This window comes from Centroberyx gerrardi, chromosome 18, assembly GCF_048128805.1.
Source record: "Centroberyx gerrardi isolate f3 chromosome 18, fCenGer3.hap1.cur.20231027, whole genome shotgun sequence".
In the NCBI taxonomy this organism is placed as follows: Eukaryota; Metazoa; Chordata; class Actinopteri; order Beryciformes; family Berycidae; genus Centroberyx; species Centroberyx gerrardi.
Window position 1 is genome coordinate 3124008 of NC_136014.1, and position 13703 is coordinate 3137710.

Sequence of the window (13703 nt, forward strand, 5' to 3'; positions counted from 1 at the left end):
CTTTACCGAAATGATCAAAACTCTATATCTTTGTCCTGTATCTTCTGTCCTGACTAATAATAATAAGTCTAGCCTTTTTACTTTACAGTGTGGGGTTCGCCAAGGGGATCCATTATCCCCTTTACTCTTTAACATCGCATTGGAACCCTTAGCAGTAGGAATCAGAAATCACCCAGATATTAAAGTTATTAAGATAGGGAGACTTGAAAGTCTTGTAACTTTATATGCAGATGATTTACTTTTAAGCCTACAAGATCTGACAGTATCTATCCCTCATGTGTTAAACTATGTTGAGTCTTTTGGTAAAATCTCAGGATATACTATTAACTGGGGGAAAAGTGAATTTATTCCTCTTACGAATCACTTAAACAAAGACTTTATAGATTCTATCCCCTTTAAACTTGTCTTAAACCACTTTACATATTTAGGCCTCAAAATACCCAGAAACCCTAAACTTTTATTTAGATTAAATTTTTTAGAGATGATAGATAATCTTAAATCTCAGATAGAGAGATGGAGAATATTGCCCTTATCTATGATTGGGCATGTGAATACCATTAAAATGGTCTCTTTGCCAAGGTTTTTGTAGCTTTTCAAGAGTTTGCCAATCTATCTTAACAATGCCTTTTTTAAGAAATTAGATTCAATTATTTTATCGTTTGTATGGGGATACAAGACACATCGCATTCGAAAGGCTCATCTGCAAAAACCTACAGAGAAGGGAGGCCTTGGCCTCCCAGTATTCAAATACTATTATTGGGCGGCTAATGCCAGGGCCCTCACCTACTGGCACCAGGGAAACCCAGAGCTGGAACTATCTAACTCTGTACCATTGTGGTTAAAGCTAGAGGTTTTGTCAGTTAGAAAGTCCTCATTGCCAGACATGATTTTTTTCAAAAATAGAATCACCAAGTAAGTTCATAGGTGGAAGCTTTGTCTTGAAGAATTCCTTATGGATTCTTAATCAAATAAAACGTATTTATAATTCATTTTTACCATCACAAACCGATCAGGTTTTCACCATCTGGAAGGAAAAGGGGTTAGCTTTTATTGGGGACTTGTATATTAACAATAATTTTGCATCTTTCTCTCAACTGAGGGACAAATTGTTAGGAATGGTTTGTCTTCTTGGACCCAAATGCAGACACGGACAAGGTGTAAAAGGTAAAGGGGTTTATTGAAGGTAGGATTTAGAGGTGAAGAGATGAAGGCAGGCAGCCGGAGTTGGGAAGATGATCGGGGCTGGGCTGGCCGGCGAGCTGACGAGCTGGCGGGTTAGCCGGCGAGCGAAACGGCTGGCTGGAGCTCGGGTTGGTATATAGCGAGCTGGCAGACAGGCAGGAAAGCTGGGTGGCTGGCAGATGTGGCGCGGGCAGGTGGAGAGACTCATGGAGGAAATCCTGGGCACAGGAGAGACACGATCAACATGAGCAGAACTAGATACACAAGGTTAGTCCAAACATGAAAGTGTAGAGCGACCGAGAGTGTGTCTACCACGGAGTTGGTGGAACAATCTGGCGACCACTGGTAGGAACGCCGGGGTTGATATACAGGAGGTGATGAGTGATGAGGTTCAGGTGTGTCGGCAACTCAGGAACCCAGAAGCTGGGAAGGAGAGGGAGCCACGCCCACGCCACACACGACATGCACAGACAACACAGAAAGACAGACCAGGGAGGCGGAGACACACAGGGGGCAGGGAACAACGAGAAACACAAGGGAAACTAGAGTCACGGCAAGAGCCGTGACACAAATATGATTTGCCTCTTTCACATATGTTCCGGTACTTTCAAATCAGACATTATGTAAGAGAAAAAACGTCAAATTTTAAGTCTATTCCAAATAGCCATCCATTTTATAGGCTGCTCTTGCTCCCCCCAGACTCTAAACATCTTAGTTCCCAATTTGTTAAACTCTTCACTCCTTTGGTAAATACAAACCATCTTAAAGGGGCCTGGGCTAAGGAGCTTGGTAACAGTGTATCAGACGGGATCGATATAGGCTAGATAGCTAGATATAGGCTCATCCAATTCAAGGTGATTCATAGACTCCACTATTCCAAAGTCCATCTACACAGATTTGATCCTTCTAGGTCTCCCATCTGTGATCGCTGTAATTTACATTCACATCTTTTTTGGTCTTGTCCTGTGCTGCATGGTTTTTGGTTGAAGATATTTGATTTTTTTTCCAAAGTTTATAAAAAGGTCATCCAGCCAGACCAAGACTTGGTTATATTTGGCTGCTCAGATTCCATATTGACCTTCTCCAAGAATGAGCAAAAAGCATGGATGCTGGGAATGGTGGTAGCCAAAAAACTGATTTTACTAGAATGGAAATCTTCTTCTTCACCCTGTTTCCATAAATGGCTGCATGAAATAATTTCAATTATCAATATGGAAAAAATATGTGACAGAAAACCTAACAGAAAAAAGATTCTCCGAGATCTGGGGACCATTTCTAGATCACTTGGAAAAGATTTGACCACCCTCTTGGGATAGTTGGCCATATATTATCTTTATTATTATTTACTACACTGTGATATAGTACAACTGAAAAATAGTGAACTTTGTGGTGATGGGACAGTCCAAATCACTGCGGAGAGTCCGGTTAGAACTCTGCGATTGTCGTAGGAGAGGGGTTCCAATAACCAGGCCTTTTTTCAGTAAAGGGTTCTTTTATTTGCTTGTGGATAATTAACTTATGGTAGTTAAACCAGTGATAGTGAAACTTGTGGTTTCTGTAAACATAAACAGAATACAAATATAGAATTAAGTGTACAGATAATACGGTAAATATCAAATATACATCCTCTCTAATATCTATAATAAACCTAGAATAAAACCTAGAATAACATGAACATCTGCTGGGCTACTCTCTACCTAGGTGCATGCTGTCCGGTTACTGTCCACGAAGCTAAAGCATGCACCTTCACGTGTAAGGCACATGGGCTTTAGTGCGCATGCGCCAGTGGCAAAAAATAGATCAATCTCCCCAAACCACATAAACGTTACACATCTTAATACACAGCTTAATTATCTTAATACACCGCTCTCTAACAGAAAGGCGACCTATAGACTGTGTAAACATCTTATATGTGTATGCCTAATGCAACTTTATTTATGCCGTCTTACAATTACCACTTCAAACGGTAAACCGGCTAACATACAGATTACATTCTCTTAATGCTTAGTTACAGAACTGCACGGTTAACGCCAAGGAAACACAAGAAACTACTCACGGTTTTCATGGACGCACAAATCACACCTTAACTAAACTAATGAACGCTATACTGCGGTATTTAAACCATTTAACTAACACGACTCCTCATACTGTTCGCGAGCCGGTCTACTCCTCGTTGTTCTGCGTGCGAGACGGAGGCACGCAGTCCCCACAGTCTTAAAGGAACAGACGGCCTTTTTAACAGCCGCCCCCAAATTCACAGAGTGAATTTGAACATCTGGAAAGGCCATAAGGTCCCTATGAGTGGGCGACGATCACTCCTCTTCAGCAAGGGCAGGGAGACTGATGAGCCTCGTTACAGGCCGGGTGTACGTCCTATCCTTTACCAATACGTCAGCTGACCGGACTCGGCTGTCAGCTCCAGGGAAGACTTGGGTGACCTTTCCCACAGGCCAGAGGGCACGAGGCAACTGGCTGTCGACGATCATGACGATGTCCCCTACCTGCAGGTCCGCTGCTTCAGTCCGCCATTTCTGATGGGCCTGGAGTCCTGGAAGGTAGTGCTTGAGAAAATGCTTCCAAAAATGGTCAGCCAGTATCTGGCTATGTCGCCATCTTCTTCGACCCAAAATCTCAGGACCCTCATAAACAACCTGAGGTAGGGATGCGTCCCGCCGCCCCATGAGGAGACAGTTGGGAGTGATGGGATCGGGGTCCGCAACATGTGATGAGGTGTAACCGAGAGGCTTTGAATTGAGGATCCCCTCGGTCTCGATGAGGACAGTGCGCAACACCTCCTCAGTGACTGTTTGGGCTCCTATGGTGACCTGGAGCGCAGCTTTGAGAGAGCGAATCTCTCTCTCCCAACAACCTCCGAAATGTGGAGATCCCGGAGGGTTGAAGGCGAATCTGATCTGCTGGCTGGCTAATTGATCTTGAAGCTCGGGATGGAGGGCCGTGAAGGATTGCTGAAGCTCTCTTTCTCCTCCTCTGAAATTTGTGCCTTGGTCGCACAGGAGCTCATGAGGCCTTCCCCACCGGGCTATGAAGCGCCTCAGAGCCATCAGGAACGCGTCAGTATCTATGCTGGTGAGAAGGTCTACATGGACTGCTCGGGTGGTCATACATTTAAACAGTATTCCCCACCTCTTCTCATTCCTGCGCCCGACTTTAATGATGATAATCAACGCCTGTGGAGTAGAAGGCGGGCTTGAAGATACGCTGTCTCGCTGGGGGCAGGTCAGCCATCTTGGGTGGATCTGGACGCCCTCTCCACTTCCTGCACCCAGCACACTTCCTCTGGTAGCGGCGCACTGCCTCACGCCCGTGTAGCACCCAATATCGTCTCCTGATGTCTGCAAACACCCTTTCCGGCCCGGGATGATGTAGCTTGTCATCATAATCCTGTATGATCAACCTGGTGAGGGGATGCTGAGGGTCAAGGACGATAGGGTGAATTGCGTCTGATGTGAGGTCACTGCTGCGGCGGAGACGGCCACCCACTCTGATGAGTCCTGTTGCCTTGTCGAGCTCTGGGGCAAGTGACATAAGGCGGTTGGATTTTGCCATTGGTTTACTGGCCGTTAGCTGGGCTACCTCATCAGGAAAGGAGTCCCTCTGTGCCTGTCGTAGGGCTTCCAGTTCGGCAACAGCATAAGCATCAGCTGTCATGGGGGTTGCAGGGTCCGCCGCCCCGTGAAGCTGGCGGGCAGTGACTTCCAGGTAGTCGCACAAGGTCTGGTGTTGCTGTGGATCTGGCAGGGATGAAACTGAGGTTGTCAGAACAGCAACAGCAGGTTGTCTCATCTCACTCTCGGGCTCGTTGCGGGGCGCACATGGCTGCTCAGACCATTCATCCGGTGGCAGCTTCAGGAATGCTGGGCCATGGGTCCACCTGCTGCCATCACACAGGTCCCGAAGAGCGAGTCCTCGCGTGATGTCGTCAGCGGGATTGTCTCCTGATGGCACGTATCGCCATGTAGCAGATCCTGTCAGCTCTTGGATCTCTGCCACTCGAGTGCCCACGAAAACTTTGTAGCGACACGAGTCTGATGACAACCAGGTGAGAACAGTCAGTGAGTCAGACCATAATATGCAGCTACGGATGGGGAGGGTCAACTCGGTGGCTATGACCTTTAAGAGCTGCGCACCAGTGAGGGCCGCACACAGCTCCAGGCGAAGGATGGATTGCTGCTTCTTGGGAGCGACGCGGGACCGCGCGGCAAGGAAGGAGACCTCCACGATGCCCTCCGGATTCTCAGTCCTGAGATAGGCCACAGATCCATATGCCTGCTCTGAGGCATCGCAGAACACATGGATGTCTCTCATACTACTGGGGTGGTCCATCTCGGGGCTGGAGTAGCACCTGGGCAGCTTAATCTTCGGCAGGTGTTCCAGCTCTGCCTCCCATGAGCGCCATGAACGCAGCAGCCCCTCTGGTAACTGCGGGTCATCCCACTCTCTATCCTTGTCCCACAAACGCTGCACAAGGACTTTTGCTCTGATTGTGTATGGCACTATGTAGCCGAGGGGATCATATTGGCTGGCTAAGACTCTGTATATGTTCCTCATCGTGGCTACAGAACAATCAACCAGGCGATGCTTGTATGCGAGGGTGTCAGACTGGCAGTGCCAGTGCAGACCGAGGGCCGGCTCCTGGACATCTGGCCAACCGTAACTGAGCCATAACTCACAGCTGTCTGACCTGGCTTCGGAGGGGAGGTGGTTAATGATGGATGGATCATTACTTGCCCACTGTCTCAGCTCGAATCCCCCTTTGGCTAGGAGATGGCGCAGTCTGTCTACTAGAGCTGTGGCAGCTTCTCTTGAGGTGAGGCTCTGTAGACAGTTGTCCACATAGAATGACCCTTTCATGGCAGCTTGAACGTCCTCCTCTGGATGGCTATGGTCCAGCACGTGCTTCTGCAATGCAAAAGTCGCACAACAGGGACTGCAGGTCGTTCCAAAGGGGAGTACTCGCCACTCATACACGCTCGGCGGGCTGTCTCGCTGGTCTCTCCACAAGAACCGCAGCAGTGGTCTATCCGTCGGGAGCAGCCGCACTTGGTGGAACATCCCGCGGATGTCACTGCTGAAGGCGATGGAGTGCTCTCGGAAGCGCAGCAGCACAGCCAGTAGCGAGGGGCCTAAGGTAGGGCCTGGAAGTAGGAGCTCGTTCAGATTGTGGCCTTGGTATTGGAAGGAGCAGTTATACACCACCCGGTTCTTTCCATTATGATGGACTATATGGTGTGGTATATACCAAGCCTCCTCTGTCTTTTCCACCTGATGTGGCTCCAACTTCACAGCATAGCCTGCCTCTTCTAGCTTGTGAATCTCTGCCTGGTAGGCAGCGGCTTGTTCCGGGGCCTTCGCCAACCGTTTCTCAATGCCCCTCAGCTGCAGCAGCACGGCTTCCGGTGAGGCATGTAGCTGAGGCATGTTCTTGACTTGAAGGAGAGGTGTGGCGTAGCGCTCGATGCCGTCGACGTTCACTCTCACCGTCTGCTCTTCCAGGAGGCGCACGGCTTCCTGGTCTTGACGTGATCTCACAGCCAACTTCTCACTACGGTACGGAAGCACGTCCATCTGCCACAACTTCTCCACATGCAAGAACAGGTCTGTCGGGGACGATGTGGATGTGAAGAGGCACTGTGGCACATCAAAGCTGAGCTTGATATCTTGAGCTGGGCCTTGCAGAGTCCATCCCAGGCGTGTCCTCACGGCGGCTGGCCCACCAGGCGGGCCCAATCGAACAGGCTCTATGGGGGTGATGAGGTGTGTGCAGTCAGAGCCGATCAGCAGCACTGGGTGAACTCTATTCAGCGACTGGAGAGGCAACCCGGCTAGATGTCTGTACTTCTGCTGCAGTGTACTGACGGGATGGGTGTGCTCTGCCAGCCCTAGCTGCTCGGCGGAGAATGCACGCTGGATCTTATACCTCTTCTTTGGCTCAGCAACAGGGGATATGGTGAAGGATACGGCAACCCCGTGAAGCATCTGCAGCTCCTGTCTGACTGTTCGGAGGGCTAACTCTTCCGGCTTGCCTTTAAGGCCTAACTTCTTTGCTGCTGCATGGAGAAGAATGGTCCGCTCTGATCCGTCGTCTAGGACAGCATACGCCTCCAACGACCTGTCGCCATTCCTTATGATGACCTTGCTGATCTTCAGGAGCACTTTACAGTCGTATGCTGGGCGGTCGACATACAGGACTTTGCTGGCTGTGTTCACGAGACAGTCCTCTGCTGTGACTGTCGCTGACGCTTCACCCTCTGTTCTCTCGTTCACCTCATGTTGCACGTCTTGCAGGGGGCCTTCAGTGTGCACTTAGCTGCTTGATGGCCGCGGCCACAACGCCAACACCTGTTGTTACTTCTGATCCACAACACCTTCTGCTCTCTGTTCAGCTGCTTGAAGTTAGCACAGCTGTTCAGAAAGTGATTGTTGTTGTCGCAGTATGGACAGTAGGCTCTCCCCTTCTCCATCTTACTGTGGCTGTTGGCTGATGGCGCTGACGTGGGCTGGGATGCAGGGGTACTTGTCTCTGCAGCCTTCTCTGTACCCAGGAGAATGGTGGTGGTCTTGCTGGTTTTCTTTGAGTCTCTCCAGTTCTCTTTCTTTCTACTGAATGACTCCTCTCTCTTGTAGCTGACACACTTCACACTGTCCTCCTGCACTTCAAGCTCATATTCCAGCCACTCAGCAAAGTCAATGAGCGTGGGGATAGCTACTCTCATGGGGTGGATGAATCTCTTGAAGCTGGCAGTGAGGTCATGGGGTAGCTTACCCAGCAGCCTGGACACATGGGAACCACACTGCAGCTCCACGCGGCCTCTCGCCCCCAGCTGTTCTAGCATGCCCACCAGTGAGCGTACATGGAGAGCAAACAGGCGAAAGGCTTTCGCATCACCACTGCGGACATCTGGGCCATCCATCAACTCTGCAATGCGTTGCACAGCCAGCTTGTGAGGCTGCCCGTACATCTTGGTGAGGGCCAGCATCGTGTCCGTGTAAGGTTGCCTGGAGTTACTATAGGAATCTGCCATGAGCGAGGCCTCCTCACATCTGAGGTGGTCTGTAAGGATCTGAAACTTGTATCGCTCTGTGGCGTCATCTGGGAGGATATTCTCCAGTGCAATCTTCACCCTTGAGAACTCTCTTGCATCTGGCGCTGTCAGGTGTGGGATCGACGGCTTGGGCCCTCTGTACGTATGCTCTTGGGTGGATGGCGGGTCTGCGTAGTAAGAACAATGCGGGGGGTATCCTCTCTCTGGTCCGTCTGTATGCACATACCGTGGCTCACGTGGTGCGTAGGATGGCCACGGCTGGGTTCTCTGGCCATACTGGTCTGCACGGGGGTAGCTTGCTCGAGGAGGGGCAGAACAGTATGGTGTGTAGGAGGGGTCTTCTTCCATCTGGTGTGAAACTCTAAGGCGGAAGAGATCCTCTGCTAGCTCATCACAGGGGCTAGGGGGGAGGAGGTACGCCTCCCTGCGTGGCGCAGAATGCACCGCGTCTTGCATCTGGGCTGGTGATGGGTGGTATCTCTCTCGCCAATGATCATCTGTGCTTGGTGGCAGGCGGGAACGTGGAAGTGGCTGTGGTGCAGCAGGTCTGAATGGGGCTCTTATCTCTGTCACCAGTCTCTGGAACTGTTGCCGGAGCTCAGTGTTCTGTTGCTTCATCTCCTTTAGTGCACCTACGAGTTCAGGTACCTGGCTGGACGGGTGCCTCAGAGCTGCCTTCTCTTGGTTGATCTGCTGCCACCTGGTGGACAGATCTGGCGGCTGACTCATTTCGTGGCGCAGATCCTCATTGTCACCCTTCATATCCTCCAGCATCTCTGCCAGCACGCTCCTGTCTGGTGCACTGCCTTGGCTGATCAGCGTCGTGGCCCTGGAGGGTGCCTCTATTCCCAGTGACTCCTGCTCGTCTTCTTGTATGTTCTGGGGAACTGGGGTATGGAACCGCCTCTGGGACCCTGGTCCGGTTAGGTCGTAGTCCGACAGGTGGGAGGGAACTGTTCCCTGTCTTTTGGGTCGGGTGACCATCTCCTCTGGCTCAGGGTATTGCATCTTTCCACAGCAATTTGCTATCCGGCTCGAAGGACCATTGAAAAATAGTGAACTTTGTGGTGATGGGACAGTCCAAATCACTGCGGAGAGTCCGGTTAGAACTCTGCGATTGTCATAGGAGAGGGGTTCCAATAACCAGGCCTTTTTTCAGTAAAGGGTTCTTTTATTTGCTTGTGGATAATTAACTTATGGTAGTTAAACCAGTGATAGTGAAACTTGTGGTTTCTGTAAACATAAACAGAATACAAATATAGAATTAAGTATACAGATAATACGGTAAATATCAAATATACATCCTCTCTAATATCTATAATAAACCTAGAATAAAACCTAGAATAACATGAACATCTGCTGGGCTACTCTCTACCTAGGTGCATGCTGTCCGGTTACTGTCCACGAAGCTAAAGCATGCACCTTCACGTGTAAGGCACATGGGCTTTAGTGCGCATGCGCCAGTGGCAAAAAATAGATCAATCTCCCCAAACCACATAAACGTTACACATCTTAATACACAGCTTAATTATCTTAATACACCGCTCTCTAACAGAAAGGCGACCTATAGACTGTGTAAACATCTTATATGTGTATGCCTAATGCAACTTTATTTATGCCGTCTTACAATTACCACTTCAAACGGTAAACCGGCTAACATACAGATTACATTCTCTTAATGCTTAGTTACAGAACTGCACGGTTAACGCCAAGGAAACACAAGAAACTACTCACGGTTTTCATGGACGCACAAATCACACCTTAACTAAACTAATGAACGCTAAACTGCGGTATTTAAACCATTTAACTAACGCGACTCCTCATACTGTTCGCGAGCCGGTCTACTCCTCGTTGTTCTGCGTGCGAGACGGAGGCACGCAGTCCCCACAGTCTTAAAGGAACAGACGGCCTTTTTAACAACAACTCTACCATATACATGGTATCTATTAGATTCTTTCTCTTTGAGACTACCGGTATTATGAATATGTCAGATGGCATTTCGGTATGTGGTGGATTACATGTTATGTTGTATAAGATAATAGAGTTTTATATTGTACTTGACCATGTTAGATATATTTGGGCACCAGTATGTCTGTGCGTAGATTGTTTTTTTTATTTATCTGCAAATTGTAAATGCCTATTTATAATCCATAATTTGATTTGTCAGCCCATGTTACACCCTTTTCTTATTTTTTTTAATTTGTTTATACATATTTTTTTTCTTTTCTTTTTTTCTTGTACCGTCATGTCTTTTTTCTTTTCTTACACGTCTGTATGTCTATTGTTAAACCGCAAAATAAAATATATCAAGCTGTTGCACACCTTTTTTACACACACACTGTTTTCTTTCAAACCTATTTGTGTCTTGATAATCTGTAATTGGTCGGCTTTCTCTGCCACAATAATGATCTGTGGGTCTGTAGATGATGTTGATTGGGAACACAGTGGGAAATACACTTTAGCGCATCACCAATGTCAAAACTGTCTAGTTCTCTTCACTTTGTTTTAAGAGATAAACATCAAAAGTGTGAATAGACCCTTTTCACAAACATGGCTGCCGTACTTCCGCAGGGTGTAGATCGGTTCTCACCATCAGCACCAATGTTAAAAAGCCAACTTTCTGTCGCCCTGTGATAACTTATTTTGTTTCAACATAGTGTATAACACAATACAGGTGTTGTCACTGACATATCTTTCTGTTTCTGCTGTCAGATGACTGCGCAAGTAACTGTGATAAAGAGTCACAAAATGCTAACTGGTTAACCAAGGCTAACGGTCATTTCTGTACTGTTAGCATTTTATGACCCTCGATCAAATCACTTGTCTGAAATATCTTTCTGTTTCTGTTGTCAGACGACTGCGCAACTATAAAAAAAAGTGATTTGATCGAGGGTCACAAAACTTACTGAACTTGTCCCACAGCATCCCAGTGTCACTCTGCTTCAGATCTATTAAAACACCAGTTATCTAGAACAGAATGAGATACACACAAGGTGAAGGAGGAAGGGATTTGTTATTTCCTATAAGTGTTGATAGAGTTTGTTATTCCCTAATCATGCTATGAACTTGTGGAATAAGGTGATCCAGACTGTGTTAATCCCCATAGACACTGGTGTCATAGGCGGAGATTGCGGGGTGGCCGGGGGGGCAAGCCCCCCCCCTAGTGGCTGAAATATATCACTACAACAACCCTTGAATAAAGCTTAATTTGCACCTCTGCACAAAGTAAACTATATCAATGTGTTATTGTATGCACCACCAGTGTAAATCTCCATGGCACTAGCTGAATATAATCATCCACTTTGACAGGCATCACAGGGTTCTCGTCTTAGCTAAAGCTCTGATGGTTGAGTCAGAGTATACAAGCAAAGCATTAGATGGGTCTCACTTCCGACTACTTCCGTCTTCACTGGCAGACTACACTGCTTCTTTTTTAGCTGGGAATGTGTCTCATTCAGACCATTATCTTTTTTTCTTATATATGTTATTTGATTCAGGCAAAATATCGTAAAGTTTAAGGTCATATGGAAAGCGGCGTGAGATCCAGATGTGTCTTTAACATAATAAAAAAACAAAAAAAACAACTTTATTTAGGAGCTCCCGTTTCGCGCATGCGTAGTATGGTGGAATGTGATAGTGGTTTCTTCATTCATTATTATATAATCATTATTATACATATTAGAGTATAAATGTAATGATTATTATTCATTAATATTGTAAATTTAGACAGTTGTACAAGTGTGCAAGATGAATTCCCAATCCCTACGCGTTTCCGCATTAACGGATAGAATACCGTGTGCAGTATTTTCCCTCCTCCAGTATTGAGAGTCTGTCAACTTCTACTTTTAAAAAGATTAATCAATTCCAGTTTTGCCTACCACCAATTGACTTGTAGTGTTTTGTGTTTTTTTTAATGTTGCATACGCAGGCCCGTATTTTTTTGTTAGATTTGTTAGATTTGGTGAAATTGAAGTAGCTAAGCTAAGCTGTGGAATTTTCATAAAATGGATATCCATATATCACCGGCTATCCTTCATATCGAGGCGGATTTGACCAGAGGACTGTCACCAGAAAAGATTGTTGACATCTACGCAGGGCGGAAACAGAGACAATTACTACTGCGTTAGGTAAGACGGATGTTTATTTGAAGTTTGTGTGTTCAGTTGGAATGTATCTGGAGGTAGGCTCCTGCACAGTCTGGTTGTAACTTTTTCATGTGCTGTCCTCTGGTCTACTGGCAAGTGATCTATTTTCCCACTACTTTATTACTTTGCGTTGTACAATATTGAATTATACAAGCCTGGTTTTGGATGTGTTCGTCGGTTGTTGTCTACTTTGTAATTTGTTGTGGTGTATGGTCTATTGGCTGTAAGTGATCTATTTTGGCATTGTGTGTGGCGTGGTGCAGCATAGTTGGGAATTGACAGGGATATAATAGTTTTTCTTTTGGTGCCCCCCCCAGAATACAACTCAAACTCCGCCTATGACTGTTGTGCAGATCCACCCAGGGCGAAGACACATTCCACATTAGTGTGCTGTCAACTCAGCTATTCACATGCATGTACATACTGGACAAATTTACTATGAGAAGAATTTACAAAGCTCAAAAATCATAAAATACAAAGCAATTATATAAAAGTATAAACATTTTATTTTCTATTCTCAGACCAAATATATATATATATATATATATACATATACATATATATATATATATATCTATAAAAAGAATGTTCAGATAGCACATAACAGCATATCTCTGGAACGCCAGTGTCTTTCTCTCTAACTCACTCACTCTTTTACATCATTTATCATGGAAGTGTCTGTCCCAGCCAAAGGTTCAGCCTGTAATAAAAACTCTACAATAGCTTTTTCTACAATATTTCTGCTTCAGCATTTGAGAGAAAAGTCAAGAAAATATGGGGGCAAAATATGATGGATGGATGAGGATATATTCTCTGACCTCCTGGAAACCTTTTCCTCTGGGAACAAAATTAGCTTCTGTTACTTTGAAAATGTTAGCAGTCAGTATCACATTTTTATTAAACAATTCTATGTAGCATTTTATCAATAAATCATCATTATTAAATTATTACCACCCTAATTTTAAGACATTAGTACATTGCCGTTAACAACATCATAATCGAGAACACTGGCAGCCTCTACCGGCCTCTACACTGCATTTTACATTGTGAGCCACCTGGTCAGATTTGGAGGGAAATCTGCTGGATTGCTTTACGGCACAAAACAGGAAGAGGGCGCTGCTCTTCCAGAGCAAACGGAGCTAAAGCTTTCAGACTTTCTGGAAATGGCAGATGGTGGAAGGAGTGAATCACTTCCAACATGTTGATCCTCTTCAATAATGACAAAGACACCAGGGAGGGGGAGGGAGGACAGGAAGCAATGGGGATGATGGGAAATGTGGTCTTCATTTTGAAAAATACTAGCATGAGCAAT

General features: G+C 46.4%; 1 long non-coding RNA gene across 1 annotated transcript; it reads right to left on the reverse strand.

Annotated features, from left to right (window-relative positions):
* Positions 1-1158: 1158 nt before the first annotated feature.
* On the reverse strand, positions 1159-1678 carry LOC144542732 (uncharacterized). Its single transcript, XR_013507428.1, has 2 exons — positions 1495-1678; positions 1159-1400 (listed from the first exon to the last, which is right to left on the reverse strand). It is a non-coding gene; the product is annotated as an uncharacterized LOC144542732 (long non-coding RNA).
* Between the last annotated feature and the right edge of the window lie 12025 nt (positions 1679-13703).